Source organism: Denticeps clupeoides, chromosome 5, assembly GCF_900700375.1.
Source record: "Denticeps clupeoides chromosome 5, fDenClu1.1, whole genome shotgun sequence".
Lineage (NCBI taxonomy): Eukaryota > Metazoa > Chordata > Actinopteri > Clupeiformes > Denticipitidae > Denticeps > Denticeps clupeoides.
The window spans coordinates 12,493,287-12,511,381 of record NC_041711.1 but is presented as its reverse complement, the minus strand read 5'-3'; the positions used below and the strand labels follow the sequence as shown (position 1 = coordinate 12,511,381).

The following is an 18,095-nucleotide window of genomic DNA, read 5'->3' as shown; positions in this document are numbered from 1 at the left end:
GAGATAAGCGGGAGAAACGCGTTTATTGTTCCGGGCGGGGCAGGCGGTTCCTGGAAAACGGAATTCTATTTGACGATAAATATCTGCCGTTGTGAATGACGCCTATGCAGAGATTTAAAGGCGGCGAGTAAAAGCCTCCCGGATCACTGCAGCCAGGTGTGAACAAAGGTCAAAGGTGGCAAAATGACCCGAGCTGGGTGGGTCCCATTCACGCGGGTGGTGGCCCAACTCTGGTTTAGGCCGTGCCGGGGTTTCAGTAGGAAAGGGCGCATTACAGCACCCACAGTATGTAATTCTGCTCTTAAAGAACATCATTTCAAACACTGGTAGCCATTTTTAATGATCTATTTTGACACAATTGTTTTATTGACCATCTAAAATAATCTCATTTTATTTCATTCAAACCTATGTCCAGAAACAACAGTACAGAATACCCTAGTTGTAAATTTGGGAGCGCAAAGACTCATCAGAACTGCTTGTTCCTCTCTGTCCAGTATGAAGGCTTGTCGTGACCATGGCATTGTACAAATCAATATTCGAAATCAGCAGACGTACTTGGAAAATGCTATCTTTGGCATAGCCGACGGGGGATGAAGGGCACGGAGCGCTTCATATCCGTCTCCTCCAGTGACAATGGGCTAATTAGAGCTGCGGGCAGCAGTCTGGGACCTGACCTGACACATCCTGCACTGTCCCCCCCCTCCTGTCACTGACCTCCGGCTGTCATCTCACAGATGTTCAAGCTGGCCTGAAAGGAGGGGGTGCAGGGCATGACATATCTGGAGCAACATTTGGAGCACTGGCTCTTGTTGTGATGGATGCTCAAAATAGTGCCACCTCAGAATTGATCCTCACCATGTTCTTTTCGGACCATTCTGCAAAAAAAAATGACAAATGTATCCTGTGTACTAATCTAGTGGCTACCTCATTAACATGAGTGTCTTATTACATCATGATTATCAATTTTATAGACTAGTGATTGATTGCGTCGCTATTGCTCCATGTTGTCTTCATGTTTTTCACTGGTTTTAGTCCATTTAGCAGTCATTGATCTTTGTTGGCCACAGCGTCTTAATACCGGTCACTCAGGTAATGGTGGATGGGGAAGCTGCAGGGATCAGTCGGAGAAGATCATGAGTAGAAATGTAGGAAAATCCTGAGACTCTGAAGAAAGGTTTAGACGTTTCTCCATCCTGAAACTACCATTTTGCTAAATATGTAAGACAACCTAGAAATGTATGATAAATGTACGATAAATAATGCAACCTGTGATAATTAATTTACATAGATTAGACCCAGTTGAAGACAGCATAAATGTGAAGCATTTCTTTCTATGTTTTGTTCCTGTTTTTGTTCCTATTTGGTCTCTGTACCATGAGACCTGATACATGCCTGTGATGACACCAGGCATCCAAGCCACTTTTGAATGTGTAAAGAGAGCATGAAAAGCACAGTCTTGTCAAAAGAAAGTGTGTTGCCCACCTCAGCGGGTGTGCATAGGAAGAGTTGTCCATGACCGCTAAGAGGATTATAGTACAGTATTTATTTATTAACCATCAGTGCTGCTTGCCTTGGTTTATTAGCCATAAACCCCTCTTTTTCACTGTGGAATAATTCCACCGTTGTAAGAGCATTACTTGGATTAGGAAAAATTTCAGCACACAGTGCTTTGAGTGACTCTCTGACATAGGAGGATGCTGCTCCATTGTTTATATGGACATCTACAGTAAGCCCGGGGAGTAGAAAGTAGCTTTCTGGATCAATTGGAGATTCCAAGTGGAGCACAGACACACCTACAAGGAGTGAATTGTAGTTGTCAAGTTTTGAGATTACCAGGGACTGCACAAGTATCTGAGTGGCTATGAATGGTTTGTGAATGGCAACATGAATTTGAGAGATTAGCAATATAATTATATCAAAGCTGAATGCAAATGCTGAAGAGGAATTCAGAGTTGTCCAGGGATATCAGTCGGGATTAAGAGGAAGGAAAGAGGATGAGCTGAGAGTACTTTGCATAGTAATGCAACATCAACCAGTTTGTGGATATGACATCATTGAATGGTGTGAAAGTGAATAAATGGTCACACAATGAAATTTGTCCTCTGCATTTAACCCATTACCTTATTGAGCAATGGGGGGATGATTCTTTGATGGTATTTTTTGCTCAGTGGCACCTCAGTGGCATTCTTGGCGGCTCGGGATTTGAACTGGCAACAACTCTTTACCCGCTAGGCCACCACTCTCGAAAGGGAAAACAGAAGTGGACCAAGTTCTGAGCCCTGAGGGATGCCAGTGGAGATTCTGTGTGGAGCAGATATGGATCCCTTGTCACTGATATGACTGATCTTATATGTAGCCAAACTTAACCCATTACCATGCTGAACCATGCCTTGTTTCTGTATTGTTTCTCCTTGACCTGTGAAAGGTCAAGGAGAATGAATACTGTTAGTAGAAGAACAAACTGTCTGGAGGATTTTGGAATTTGGATTGGATCCAGTATGCCAGGGGTTGGATTGCTTGAAGAGATGACTTTCAGGTTAAATTATATTGTATAGTGTAGGAGTCATGGTGCATGAGAGTGACTGTCTAACATAGGCCTATGCAATCTGGCCTGTACGTGATATATATGTTGATGTATTGAAATTTCCTCATTCACTGTGTAAATGGTAATTTAGGCCCTTATTGCAGCAAACAAACAAATTTAAACAGATTAAAGTTTTTCTTTGGAACCAAGTCATACATCTCCATCTCCAATAAATGTCTTTGAATTCTCCTGGTCTTTCATTTATCTCTGCAGATTCACTCTCTGCTCTTAAGCAGCCACCGCGGTCAAAGTTGAATTTCGTTAAACTTTGACCTCTGATCGTTGTGACTCATTGACACACGACCAATAGACACAAGGTATAGAAGCAGACTCTCAAACCAAGATGGAATATAGCAGTGATTATAAATTAATTGTAGTGATTAAATTCAAGCATGTCATCCTACCGCTACACTGCTACAATGCGCCAGGAGAGTTTTCGGGTTCGGTGGGGCAGAGAAGCGAACCTCGAAAGCAAAGTACATGCTGTCTGTTTAGCAATAATGTTAGGATTTATACTCGATGGTCACGGTTTACTACATCACACATGGAATAAACCACGATACATCGAGTTTATTCAATTTATTGTCCAGCCCTAGTCCAACAGATGTTTTCATTCTTCTAATTGAAATAGTTGAATTGGAGCTTGTCAATAGGTAGAGTTGCATGTCAGTAGCTTGTTCGTTTCTTTAAGTTGCCCAGGGGATCAGGAGAGCAGTAGATGATGATAAACTGTAACTGCATGGGATTCAAAGGATGAGATTAGGTGGAGACCCCAGCTGCAAGACAGAAGCAAGCCTGTAAAGAAAGTGTAATATGAGGAAAAACCTGCTGGTGTATATAAGTTCTGTGTGGATGTCCAGGTGTCAGTTTGTGCCAGAAACAGAGTGAATGGCAAGATGAAATCAGCCTTCTATAGAACAGACTGACAGTTGCAGAGCCACCCTTGTTTGATGCTGTGAAAACAGTGAACAGTGTGGTATTCTGGGTCCATGTGATGTGGTAACAGGGAATTGATTGTCATTTACATTTACAGGATTTACCAGTCACCCTTATCCAAGAGCGACTTACAATCAGTAGTTACAGGGACAGTCACCCTGGTTAAGTGTCTTGCTCAGGGACACAATGGTAGTAAGTGGGATTTGAACCTGTGTCTTCTGGTTTATAGACGAGTGTGTTACCCACTGGGCTACTACCACCCCAAGTGTTTCATTGTGATACACAGCAAGCACAGCGCACCATGCACACAACGAAATGTGTCCTCTGCACTTAACATCACCCTGAGAGAGCAGTGGGCAGCCATGACAGGCGCCCGGGGAGCAGCGTGTGGGGACGGTGCTTTGCTCAGTGGCACCTTGATGGTTTGGGATTCGAACCGGCAACCTTCTGATTACGGGGCCGCTTCCTTACCTGCTAGGGTATTATGCTTAACATACCGGATCGGCATAGATGAAAAGAGACCGGTGCTCGCATGTTGGTTTTCAACATCAGAGATGAATGTTCTTACAGTGTGTAGAGAAGCTCCTCTGTACAGCGTTTTAAAAAGGGGGCTGCCGGGGCAAGCTAAAACCCTTGACTATGCAGTACCATGGCAGAATGGCACATTTAGAGTGGTCCGGTCAGCCACAATCATTGTTTCCGTTGCAGTACTGCTGACTAGAGACGTTGCAGTCTGTCTAATGGAAGTTGGCCTCCAAAAGAGAGAGAGAGAGGGCGTAATAAAACAAAGCTTTCCCCTGGATGCTGCTGCAGTCGGTGGAGCCTGGAGAAGGTAGAGGATTTCGAAAGATAAATTGCTGCTGAGGCTGCTGATCTAACCCACTGAGGTAGGCATCTGAGGCTTTCAAATTTAAAGAGAAAAAATTTCAAGAGGAGGAGGTATGAGAGGTAAACTGCATGAGATGTACATCACATACCAGCAGGCCCTGCAGTTACTGACACACACACACACACACCCCTCCCTGCGCTTACATCCTGCACTTGCCTGTATCTGCAGGGCAGGATTTGAAACCGAGAGAGAGAGAGAGAGTGGGGCAGCTGTACTCCTCCTCCCCCTCAACGGCATTTAATTAATTTCCGAGTCGAGGGATAATCAGGTTTTCGCTGATGCTTTCCAACGTGCTCTGCTCGGCTCTGTGGCGAGCATGTGCCACGAGGCATGAAATGCGCCGTTTAATGGCCCTGCCACCAGCCCACCCGCTCCCAGGTTTACTCCCGAAGCACTTTTTTTTTCTCTGCAGTCATTGCAAGTGTGTTTAAAAAAAAAAAGTAAAAAAATGCAGCCAGTGTGCGCATGCTTGTCGGTATGCTCCGCCCTGCCCTCTGTACCTGACTGCCGTTCTTGGAAACATACTCACTGTACGGTGATTTGTAAGTAGTGCTGGCCGTAAAAAAAGTTCCCATCTTGACCAATATGGACCAGAGATAAACGTTTCATTGAGTAAATAGAGGACAATGTAAGAATGCACATGCACTTCTTCTTTAAATTTTCAAGGACGTTAACGAACATTTAAAGCAAAATAACCTGCCTACAATAGTCATTTCAGTTCTGTACCATAATGGCCAAAAACCAAACCATCACCACACTGATGTATAACCTTTTATCAGTGGTGGAGGCATCAACAGGCTGACGTCACGTGGTGCTGAACTGAATTGTGGGTCCGTGCGTCAGCCAATCAGCCACGTTAAGCCCACTGTGCTGTCGAGAGCGAGAAACAATGTTGGCAGTTGTTGCGTACACATTGGGCATCCTGCGCCCCTATTCACTTCCACTCACGCTAAGGTGTCCCCTTTTTCACAAACTCTGGTCACACTGGTTCTGTTATTTGCTGTTATTTTAGTCATCTAAAAAAAAAAAAAAAACCTCGAACAATTCCATAAACCTGACTGGACACAATTTCTAGGTCTCATAAACAGGACATGTCCGGGGAAAAGAGGAGCCTCTTCAGAACTTGTGAATGTATATTATACTTTGGTTTAAAATAAAAGCATTTGTGATGTTAAACTTTAGTATATTCATTAAATTGGTGTCATTTTATGCAATAAAGGTCTGAATTTTGCATTAATATAGTTTTTAAATATTGAGACATATGTTGTGTACTTCAGACGTGTACCTCAGGGTTGAAAATAGCATTCAGACATAATCAGTCAGGAACAAAGGCAGAAGACGGTTGAAAAGTCACATATTAAAAAAAAAAAAAAAACGGCAGCCAATTCAGCCATCTTAAAACCAAAAAATGTGTATATATTAGAGGTGGGCATAGATTAATCTCACTGGAATCTTGGAATTAAGGGGTTTCTCAAGCCAGGTGGTGCATGTGACCAGGGGCTCATCTCCTGTTTCCAAAATGCATCACAAACTGCTTGAGAAAGCTGTTCTACTATGATAATTGGTGATGAGAATTAATTATGTTCAATAAGATGTACTTGTTTTTAATAACTGTTTATTCAGTTAAATAGCTGCATCCATGTTACCACGTCACGTTTGATGTGGTAATTTCACAGTTCGAAGACTCGTTCTCGCCCCCTACAGTGCAATTCGGCTAGGTATACATCCGCGCTATAATATCAAGGTGAAAGTCATCATAGTGTAGCGGTTCTTCTTCTGCGTTGTGTAACTTTTTGATTTCGTTTCTTGAACCACAAATGATGAGCTGACATCCAAGTGTATTCTGTACAAAAAGCAAGGTCGCGTCAGAACATTGTCACACATCGCGTCTTTCTGCACCTCTCTCTACAATATACAGTATTAAAAGAACATAAAAAAATATTCACAAAATAACACACATGCAAAATATTCCTAATATGTACATAAATTAAAATGAAAGAAATAAGTTTTTGCACAGAAACCCCACGCACCTCTCACAGCTCACGCCATGTGTCCAAGAGACCTGAACCGGGTCTCAAAAACAAAATAAAAGTCTTTAGAAAATAAGAAAATAAGACACAAGAAAGAAGAAATATACTTATAAATCTAGTGTAACCATTTAACTCCGGCACAATAGCTTGCATAGTATAGACCCAGCTCCCAACCCAACTTTGTGAATAGATTAACGGCGATATTTTTTTTTATCGCCCGATAAGAGTCTCACGTTAACGCAGCACGTTAACGCCGATAACGGCCCACCACTAGTATATATTCATATGCAGATTTTTGTGACTGTATTGCACATTATCTGCATCTAATTGGCTGTTTTCTACAATATAATGTGCAGTATAATGAAGAACATTTACAGTAAAATTAATTTTGTCACCTAATTGTGACACTGGAAAAACAGCAGAAAGAGGACACTTGCGGTGAACAGTTCAGCTATGTCACCCCAGCAAACATGAGATGGTTCGGGGAAGGACTACTGAGCCAGCGAGGGGCGAAAGTGCCGATGTCCGTGCAAGACAATCCACAAGCTCTGGCAGCTCAGAGATACACGGCTCTGAAGCCGGAGGGGGCGACACCCCGCGGGCGAAGGTGCCTCCTCGCCGACTGAAATGGAAGACCGAGACCTTCTCCTCCAGCGGGAGGCCTAAGCCGAGCCGCCTGTGGAACATCTGCTGCGGTGCGATAACGCTCGCCTCCGGAGGGGCGGGGGCCGGGACGGGAAAGGGAACACCGGAATGGGCAGAGGCTCTGGCTTGCCAGCCTTGGTGTCGGAGCGGGCACCCCATTTATCTCTGTCAGGGATCTGTATTCACAGGTGGCCGGGAGGAGCTGCCCTGGGCGAAGGACGTTGCCTGCCAGCCTGCATAATGCGCGCTCATTAGCGAAACCAGCGCGAAGACGGCCACGGCGGCTTTAAACAGCAGCGGTAGCATTATGCATGGCCAATCCAGCGCCAATATCAGGGCCATTATCCGCTGCAGATAAGGATGAGCAGCTACGCCTCTAAAATATTAATACGCTCGAAAACAGTGGTGAGCAGATTTTTAAGCGAGATGGTGGCGAATTTGCATACTGATGCTGGCAGATTGTTAATATGGGACGCACAGAATATGCATCAGTGCTGGTTTATTATTTAGGCCTTGCAAACACACAGATCACTATGAAGTGCATAAAGCTGCCAGCTGCAGGTATTTACAGTAAATAATGGTTTAAAATGCATGGGCTTGATTAGACTGCGTTCGCTAAATCATGTACAGTGTACCACGCCAACTGTGCATTGTGATTGGCTCAGAGGGCGAATCCAGGCATTTCTGGAAATAAAATAACGTTGCAGTGGCGAATGTAACGATGTCACATTAATGCATACTGCATGGTGATCCAATACCGCAAGACATTAGAAAACATGCACCATGTTCATATATATTTATATTCATATATATGCAGCATAATGGCCAGTATAATACATAACATTGAATATGACCTTGTTACGGTTTTACGAATATGACCTTGTTACGGTTGATCATCGCACGCGTCACCTGCCTCAAAATGGGCTAAACGTAAAACGGGCAGCTGCAATGCTGAGAACTAGCGTCCATCCTTGCTTGTGAAGATTGCACTGGTCAGTTTAGGATCTAGAATTTCGAATCTGCTTAGTGTCTGGGTTCTGTAAGAGCCTTTGAGGCTTTTCCTGACACACAGCAGAAGGTTCTGGAGATTAGGCCGGAGCTTGGCACTGCCTGCGGTCCGCAGTGCTGGGTGGGACAGGGCCACGCGCTGATGGCAGAACCGAGATTGCGTGCCAGCTGCAGGGAGCGGAGGGCCAGAGCCGCCGTCTGTGCGCCCTCATTTCAGAACCGCAGGGTGTCACCAGGAGGGACGGCCACGCGCTGTCGAGGGGGCCATCACGCACTGGGGCTGCAGACTACGTTTTTCCAGCTCCCTCCGTTGGTCCAGAACCTTGTTTTGGGGGATTTAACCTCTTTAGTCCCACCTTGTTACCGTGTTGAATCAGGCGTGGTGGAACGTGGAAAGACGTAGAGCATGTGCAGGGCTATCATCGTCGTCCCTAGTTGCATGCTAACTTGCATGATGTTGACATTTATCAAATCTCTTGCCTGGAGAGACTGTCGTGTACAGTAAGAAGCGTGCTGCAGGGTCCGTAGTACAGCCGGAGGGCCACACTAATCCAGCATGTGGTGACGCAAGTGCGACCATTTTGGTTTCATACACTCTCTCATACCTAGTGAAAGATACCACCTCTGCCCACACACACACACACACACACACACTGTGCCTTAGAAAGACGGTACACTGCAGAAGCGCCATCAATTATTGAATGCCTTGGAAAGGTCCAGGCTCGCGCTTGTCAGATCGACTCGGCTACTCCTGTCACGCACTCCTCATTTGGCAGCCCACCCTGCCTCCTCTCCCGCTTTTCCACCTCGCCCCTGCACTCCGCTGGTGTGTGTGTGTGCAAGTGTGTCTTCTCTGGTCCCAGGGAACACTTTGTTTCCCCCTGAAATATTCATCCTCCGTGGCCACATGCATCACTCTGCATCCTCCTTTTTGGTTATTACTTACCAATCTTGTCCATTCACTCGTGAGTTATTGTTTTGCCTCTTGACAGATGCCTCTTGTCTTTCCTCACAGCTGCAGTGCTCTTTTCCTTTCCAAAAACCAAGTAGGCTTTGTTCCTAGATGCAGAAACATAGTCACATAAAGGCCAAGAAATGATATTTTAATATCAGCTTGAGGCTTTAGATATGCAGCTGCACGCTGATCGAGACGATAATGGTGGGTCTAAGCATGGAGCAGACATCTTCCAGAAGCTTCTGTCCATTTACCCTTCTCTCTACACTGTCCCTACGTCTAGAGCTCAAAAAGCTTGCTTTCTGTAAAATAGAAAATCTTGGCATTAAACAATATATGAACGTTTCTTGTATTGTTTCTAGTCAATTGATTCATCATCATCATCATCATAATCATTATCAGACGAATACCGGTACAGGCAAGTGGACCTATAAAATGTCTGAAACGATGGTGACACTGGAGGCCGCACGTGAGGTAGTGCCACGCAACAACACAAGCGAAAGACAAAGGTGGGCGTTCACATGACCACTGGCTGCCCACCGACAGCAAATTGCCCAGTGAAGCATATGGTGACTCAATTATCAGACGCAGACATGGGGAGCGAGAGAGAGAGAGAGAGAGAAAGCAAGCAGAGTGGCACATTTGAAATTCTGCAGGGAGCCGGTTGCTACAGCAACAGGGAAGGTAGCCTGCTCCGCTGGGAGGTGTTTCCACAGCAACCAGGGCCTCGGCGGCCGACTGATGCTTCAACGAGAGAGAGAAAGGGAGGGACAAGCGAGGAGGAAGAGGTTGGAGGTTCTGTGGGTGTCAGAAAGGAGAAGGGAAAAATGTGGAAAACCCAGGCAACCGTTTTATTGGACGATTCTGCGCGTTGTCAGGGAAACAGCACCCAAGACAGACGCCATGGCGAGGGTAGGGAGACCTGCATCTCACTACCCTCCATCACCTCCATTAACAGTTTCACGTCTTAGCTCCGCCCAGCCCCCCGCTGAGCACAGGGAATCCCATCTGAGCCTCGGCATCTCCGCCTTTTTAATAAGCTTCCAGTGTGGAAGGAGGTGCTCTGTAGACTCAGAGGAGCCCCGCAAAGGGTCAGTGGCCAAAAGGTCTGTTCTGCATGGAACACGACACAAAGAGGAATGGTGATCGCTGATTCATTTTTTTCACAGTATTATCAGAAATGCAAGAAGGAGGACAAGAAGGTGCTCATTAGAGGAGAATCGCAGATCCGCAAACTTACGTTTTCCATATTCCATATAATTGTGGAATTTGATATATTGAGCCATTATGGGCCATTATGTTTAGAAATATAGATTCTCATTAGTGTCATGCAATTTAAACATAAAATACATTTAATTAACTATGTTCTTATTGTTCCTATATTGATGTTAGCAGTAATATGGGCAGTGGTGGCCTAGCGGTTAAGGAAGCGGCCCCATAATCAGAAGGTTGCCGGTTCGAACCGCCAAGGTACCACCGAGGTACCACTGAGCAAAGCACCGTCCCCACACACTGCTCCCCATGCGCCTGTCATGGCTGCCCACTGCTCCCTAAGGGTGATGGGCAAGAGCAGAAAACACATTTCGGCGTGTCACCGTGTGCTGTGCTGCAGTGTTTCACAATGACAATCGCTTCACTTCACTTTAGTAAGGATTATTATTGCTAATATTGTTATAATATTTTGTATTAATGCTACTACCATCTTTCCTTAACACCCAATTAGCTCATCCCCTATCTAGCAGTCACCCCTTTTCTTGTTTGCTTGCTCAGATATTCTTCCTGCATTGTTCCTGCAGATGATGGTGACCTGTTTCATGGCCCTGATGAAGAACACATTAACGAGAGCACATGATTTGATACATGCTATCACAGAACACTGATGGAAGATATTAAATCATGTTGATCCAATAGTTCAACACTTCTGATTGTAATGACCAGTGTGTGACCTTGGTTAGTCATTATGGAAAGTGGAATAAAAAAAATAATCTAATTGCACTATAATGCATTCCAATGTGCTAATGCATTATTGTTTGCTGCATTTGAAAGGTCAGTTTGAATAAGAATGTCATCCCTTGTGATCCCTTTCAGGATGGTTCGTGGGATAGCAAAAAATGAACTGAAAATCTTATATGAAACCATCATCATCATTGGTGTCCCCACAAGCACTGGCATTTTGTCTGATAGTAAATATTGGCCCTTTAGTTGTGGGGGCATTGATCCCTCTTCATTTCAAATGTTACAATGTAACGGCAAGCATGCAGTAGGTACGGAAAGTATTCAGACCCCCTTAAATCTTTCACTCTTTGTTATGTTGCAGCCATGTGCTAAAGTTCATTCCTCATTATCCTCATTACTGTACACACAGCACCCCATATTGACAGAAAAACACAGAATTGTTGACTAGACTGGTGAATTAAAAGATTTTAGTTCATTACTGCAATGTAACAAAGAGTAAAAACCTAAAATGAACGCAGAAGACCAACCTCTCCCTTCCCAAAAATCAATAATACAGTACAATATCTAAAATAAATATAGATACAGAGATACATATTTTTTTTTCCATTTACCCTTCATTAGGAAAAGTCCCCAGATTGTACAAACTTAATATCCTTGGGATATAAAGAAGGAACAGTGTCATCAGGGTGAGGGTGAATTGGGATGAATGATCTCAAAGTCAAAACCAAAGCTGTGAGTTGCTCCAGGGTGTCGGTCTCTGTACGTGGATTGTAAGTCTATATCTGTGCCAAGCATGAGTTCTTGTTGTAATGCTAGAGGAAGATACAGATGCTGGGGAGAGGAACCCTATATCCATCAGGGATTATCTGTCAGCTCTATAATGGACTGTAGACATCCCAAAAATCTTGCACAGGGACCCTGGATAGGCACAAATCGAGTCCATCATTGGACCGTTACCTTTAAATTCCGTTTCTTATCCAAACCTTGGTCCCCCATACCAATGACAGTGCCACAAAATCTGTGGAACAATGATACAAATAATGAACTGCACAGCCTCAGCACAGTGTGCTCCGGGTGGTGATGGGCCGCGCCCTCCCCCACACCCTCCTGCAGAACCACAGTTCTCTGAAGCCCCCTCTCCTCCCATTATGCATGCGTGCTCCCTAACTGCGAATACAGAAGTGGGGGCTCTTCCAAGCCATTTTAATATTATGCCATTTGGACGTCGGGGTGTGTGTGTGTGTGTGCGCGCATATATTTATGTGTGGTTTGCCTTCATCACCTGAATCTCAGTACTTTCAGTAGATTAAACCCCCCATACACACACACACACACACACACTAAAACGCTTGTGGCTGACTGCCTGCTCATCTGCCAGCGTTGAAAGATCAAGCAGCGGCGTACCGCGGTGCCTTTTCTGTCTCTGATATTAAAGATGCATGCGTGTCATATGCCCAGGGGACCCGCGGATGGAGGAAGGGAGAGAGAGACACCACATGCAACGGGAAAGATATGCAAAGTACAAAGAGAGCTAGCGAAAAAGGGGGAGTAAAAAGGGGGAACATGACAAGGGGGTGTGTTTTAAGGCAAGCAAGAAGCGAAATCCCCCCAGACACCCCCTGCTGTCTTTGGTACAGATCCGCCAGGCTACACAGGACCACAGGCCCCAGAAACCACTGCAACTTCAGGCCAGAGAGAGAAGACAGAGCAGAAGACATGGAAGCTGGGAGGGGAGAAGATCAGATGCTGATTTGACTAATGAGGCAGAAGAACTTTACATTTAATGGCATGTGTTCCTTCCTCGTTCTGGATCACATTGATTATTCTAATGCATTAACCATTTGCTCGCAATCAACCGGAGCCCATTAACCATAATGGATGTCACTGCTTTTCATCATGTGCATTAAACATCTCCAATTCCCCATTTTGACTTGCAAAGATTTGCACCTGCTTTTCAATTGGGTAAAAAAAAAAAAAAAAAAGCGAGGGGAAAGGGGAAAGCATCGTTATCAGCGTTATCCCCCAAAATCCAATCTCACGCAATCCCCTAATCTGCAATAACCTGCTAAGAAAAGCGTCCGTTTCCAATGCAGGATTAGTGATTTCACAGTGTTAACAGCGGCGCTGCACATCACCGGCTGACTGTCGGGCAAAGAGGGTGCAGGGCTGCTGATTTGTGACGCTCCGAAATGAAAGAATGCGATTGCTGCTATTTTCAGCTCTAAAGATAATGTGCTTTTTTTTAAATGATGGGACTAACCGATGCTGCTCTGAATTGCCTATTCAGAAAATCACAAATAAAATTGTATTTCACCGTGTAATTTGATTTGTTAATATGTTTCTGTGCAAATGCAATTATTTGCTTATAGTTGTAGGTGCTGAAACTAAATATTGGAATTCATAATCTTCGCCTAGTTGGTTACTTTTTTCTAAATGTTGTCCAGGTTCTGTTTTTTAGCTCTTTGACATTAATATATCATATCATAATTAAGATAATGATGTAGAAGATCTCAGGAGGTTAGAAATGAACATAAACGGACACGAAAGCCATGTCTTGAATGTGTATTTATTGTCCAGAACGTACTCTCGATGGGATGTTTGTGTTGTTGAGCTGCTTTAAAGCATCACTGAAATGTCTTCAGGTGCCTTTCATGGCTGTGCACTGCTCACAGTTGGTGATTGGTTAAATGCAGATGCCATGCCTTTTCGGTAAACTCTGCTCTCTAGTGAATGAGTTGGTTTAAAAAATGGTTAAAGTTTGGTGTTATTGGTTAAATGGTTTGAAACCACTCTTCACATGTAATCCTATGGTTAAATGGTATAGCATTCCTGAAGTTAGCTAATGCATTTCATAAGAGTTTTTCACATGGCTAAGCAGCCTCACTCATCTAATGGTACTTGTCCAGACCCCTGGCTCATATGTGCTCTGGAAGCCGAACAACTGCTGACTTTGGTGTTCGAGAAGCAGATCAGGCGTAATCCCTGCATTGCTCACAGTCCTTGAGGGAACATTCCAGATGACATGCAGGGGATGCCCTCGGTGGGCTTACATAAACATGACATAATAATCTGACATGCACACATTTCCACGCTCTCGGCAGGGCCTTCACCTTACAGCTCAGAGACAGAGCAGTGATAACGGCAGTGTCCTGGCATGGAACGCTGTTTCCACTGGTTCCCAGTTCATTGCCGCCATGAACTGACCCTCGTTAAATATGAGCCATTTTTTTTATGTTTCTGTTCAGTAGGAAGCTCCTCGACTTCCATCCAGAGATGTCCGTCTCGGGAACATTGTAAACGAGTCAGATCTGGGCTGTCGACACAAGCGTGCCCACTCCATGTGTGACGAAGTCCAGTGACTCACTAGATTCATCTGTCGGAGTGTGGGAGGGGGTGAAAAATTTTTTAAAAATGAGATCAAAAAAGAGATGAGGCAGAAACAAATGTTGAGATGACGTGAGTGGGATGAAAAAGATAGGAAGGTGGTCCGGAGGGATTTGTGACCATGTGACCAGTTGGGGTAGTGTTGCTGCAGTAATCCAGGGACTGTTGGGTAATGGCGCATTAGTGCTTCTGTGGTCGCTGAGCCTCCGGTATTGTTGGAGTCAGAAATAGAATATGATATTCGCTGTCGTTACGGTGTTCGAGCCGTTTTCTCTCAATTGGTCTCCAGAACGTCTTGATGTAGGCAACAAAGAAACAAAGATGAAAAGGCTCTTTGAAGTTCAGCCATCATCGGGTCTCTGTCACAACCTACATTGTGATTCAGCCAGTGGTCTACCTCGTCGCTACCTCGCATTCGGCAGACGTATAAAAGTCAGCATGATCATCCTAAAAAAATGCTATTAATCCTGAATGCATGTAATTGAATTCATTAGGAGAAAGAAAGGCCCGTTGTTCTGAACAAGACGTACTGACGCGCGCATTGAGTCAGAAAAGCAATTTCTCAATAAAAAGACTTTTTAAACCTATCCGGGACAGCTAGGACAATGAGCAGTGATTTGCGGAGATTCGGCGACGTGCGCAACAATACGCACTCAGAACATCGGATTGATGGGTGGGTCCATTTGAGAGCAGCCTCCGCCATCCTGGATAACAGCCCTGACAAGACGTGCGTCAGGGACCACATGATAGAGCCCGGCTGCCAGATAGAAGCTGGAAGCGGCTCAATTGGGATTCAGCTTCTGTTCTCGCCCAGAACAGCCTGTGGTTTGGGTCTGACGTCTAAATTTGTGTGTCTGCCTCTGCGTTTTCACTTCTGCTTTTTTTTGTGGGAGTGTTTACCTCACTCGCATGGTTTTGTGGCCTCTAAGTGAAGAGTGTAAACTCCTGCGGGGCTGCTGTGATCGATGTTGGAGATGCCTGGCTCCCGTCCCCAACGCCAGTACTGACATAAACCACTTCAGTGTCTTATGTAAACCATTTAAGCAATTTTTTTTCATTATGTGCTAAGCATTTGGTGTACCATAGTGTTCATGTGTTTGGTGTACCTTAGTGTTCATGCATCTATGTGTTCATAGATGCATAGACATTCTAATATCATTTTTCATGTAAAAATGTTTTTCTCTTTGATAATATCTGATATAGAAATAGTGTACAATATTAGAATTACTCAAACCTGACCGACTGAACCTTTGTTCAGACTGACATTACTCTTAAATTTCCAAGGTCAGGGTTATGTGGTTAATTGCAAGGCTTCCTGTTAGAGGGCAATTTTGTCAAATGTCAGTTTCAGTATGTTCTCCACTGAATAAAGCCTGAGATTTTAGGCTGGTTTCTGGGACCAGCCAGAAAAATACTACTGACCTAGTATTTTTTTGGTTGCTGCACTTGATTGCTATACTCGTTTGCACTCTCTTTGCATACACGTAATGCAACTGTTGCTATTACCACTGACCAGAATGACCCACTGAGGGGGTCACTGTTCATCCACCATCTGGTCCCAGTATGCGCAGCTGGCTCTGCTATAAAGTCACAGCAGGACAACAGTGATTAGATGCTTCGGTTTCTGAAAATCTGCCACCTCGGTGTGGTACCTGCTCTTTGACACCCAGGTCTTGGTGGCTTTTGCCGATCTGATCCCTTTTCAGGACTGGATTTAGATGGACCTTATCTGGAACACACAAATAAAAGAGTAAAGAAATGCCACTGTGTCTTTGTCATGTTTAAACAACCTGAATGTGCGACCAATTTACCAATCATTAGTCAGCATCTCTACAAATTATTTCTTTAGGCCATAGATACAGGTCCTACAAATCATAATGAATGAATGGAGCCCTGCATAATCAACTGAGTGCATGAATGACTGTATGATAAATAATGCATTCAAATAACACTTTTATGCATTATTACACTTCGGGTATGAATAACGTTGATTTTGTCATCTTTATAACCCCTTATGAGTTATTAAAAGTACAGCCAAATGCAAACTATTAAAGTACATAATGCAAAATAATTACTATGATCATGTAATTCAGTTCAGTTTTTGTCCAAAGCTTGACATGAGAAAAGGTGCACTCATGGAGAATTGCTGACTAAGCAGTGTCCTTTTGAGTGGTTGACCTTGCCGGCACTAAATTAAGTGCACAATTAGCAATGGGCTGCAATAAGCATCCTGATTTGAGGTAGCACAACCTTGATGGGGAGAAACTTCATCAGACTCGCCCACATTTGTGAGCCCCACTCTTCTGCTCATAATCAAGGCCTGCCAGGCAAATGAATCAGAGCGCTAAATAATTAATCGGCATAATTACAATGATGAATGCGCTTAAAACCTAGCCTGGGGTGGGATGGGCTGATTGAGGCAGAGGACTTGGTGGACAAGCTGGACTCCATCCACGCTGGCAGAAATGCAGAAGAAGGGGATGGTGGGGGGGTGGTTGCAAAGGCAGGGACGGAACTGGACATTGACCAGCCATCCAGCCATCTGTGCTGCAGGGGCAGAGCTGCAGAAACAAGTACATTGGGTGACCATGTTCCACTGAAGCTGGTTGTTCTTTGATGCATGACCCTATACACAATGTACACGATGTACATGCTGCGTAATGTTAAATAATGTGCTTCAGTAGTAGGGGCAATTTATTTTGGGCCAATAGCCACACAAATGTAAATAAATATCATTATAATATTATCCACTTACATTTTCTTTGGATAATGTGATTTTTTTTTTTTTTTTTTTTTTTTTTTTTTTTTTACTATTATGTGCACTGCTGAAACTTTTTAGAAATCTTTTTGAACATTATAATTATTTAATTACTGGAACAAAGGTGGATTTTATTTTCTTAACTTTTTTTTTTACTTGCCCTGGACCAGAAAAATTCCTTGTCCCAGATAATGATTCATAACTTCAATCATCCATAAATTAAAGTGCAAATTCTGTTTGCAATTGCCAGTACATTTGTTATACTGAACAGCAGTTATTGGATGAATATTGAAATGTTAGTTTTTTTCACGCTTATAATGGATGTTATGTTCATAAAAATTATGCTTTTTTTTCATGCTTTTAATGAACATATGCAGCTGTTTTTTCTAAGCAAAACTATAGCTGGCAACCAGAGCACGGTTATAAATAATCAGGAAAAATAACCTAGATCGAGGCTGTCAGGTGGGGCTTAAACCCTGTGGAGATCTGCCCTCAGCAGCTCAGTGCCAGATAAAACCCAGCACAGCCCATGACAAATATATCCTGCACAGGTCTGAAGTTAAATTATGTGTCGCGTGAACTAATACCCATTCCCATTTCCCGATATTGGCCGTTAGTGAACATCGCAATAATACAGAAAAAATAATGCATTTTTTACCTGGGCTTTATCTCGCTGCACCCCGATCAACCGCTACTTTAAAACCATTGACAGGAACACTGAATAACACCTGACAAGCAAGTGATCATTTTACATTTACAGCATTTATCAGACGCCCTTATCCAGAGCACCTTACAATCAGTAGTCCCCCCTGGAGACACTCAGGGACACAATGATAGTAGGTGGGGTTTGAACCTGTGACTTTGTGGTCTTCTGGTTCATAGATGACTATCTTACCCACTAGGCTACTACCACCCCAGTTTTTGAAGTTGATGAAAAGTTAGGAAAGGAC

General features: G+C 43.9%; 1 protein-coding gene across 2 annotated transcripts in view; it reads left to right on the top strand.

Annotated features, from left to right (window-relative positions):
• The window catches only part of aplp1 (amyloid beta (A4) precursor-like protein 1), a 37,205-nt gene that overhangs the window by 321 nt on the left and 18,789 nt on the right, over window positions 1-18,095 (top strand). The window lies entirely within an intron of this gene.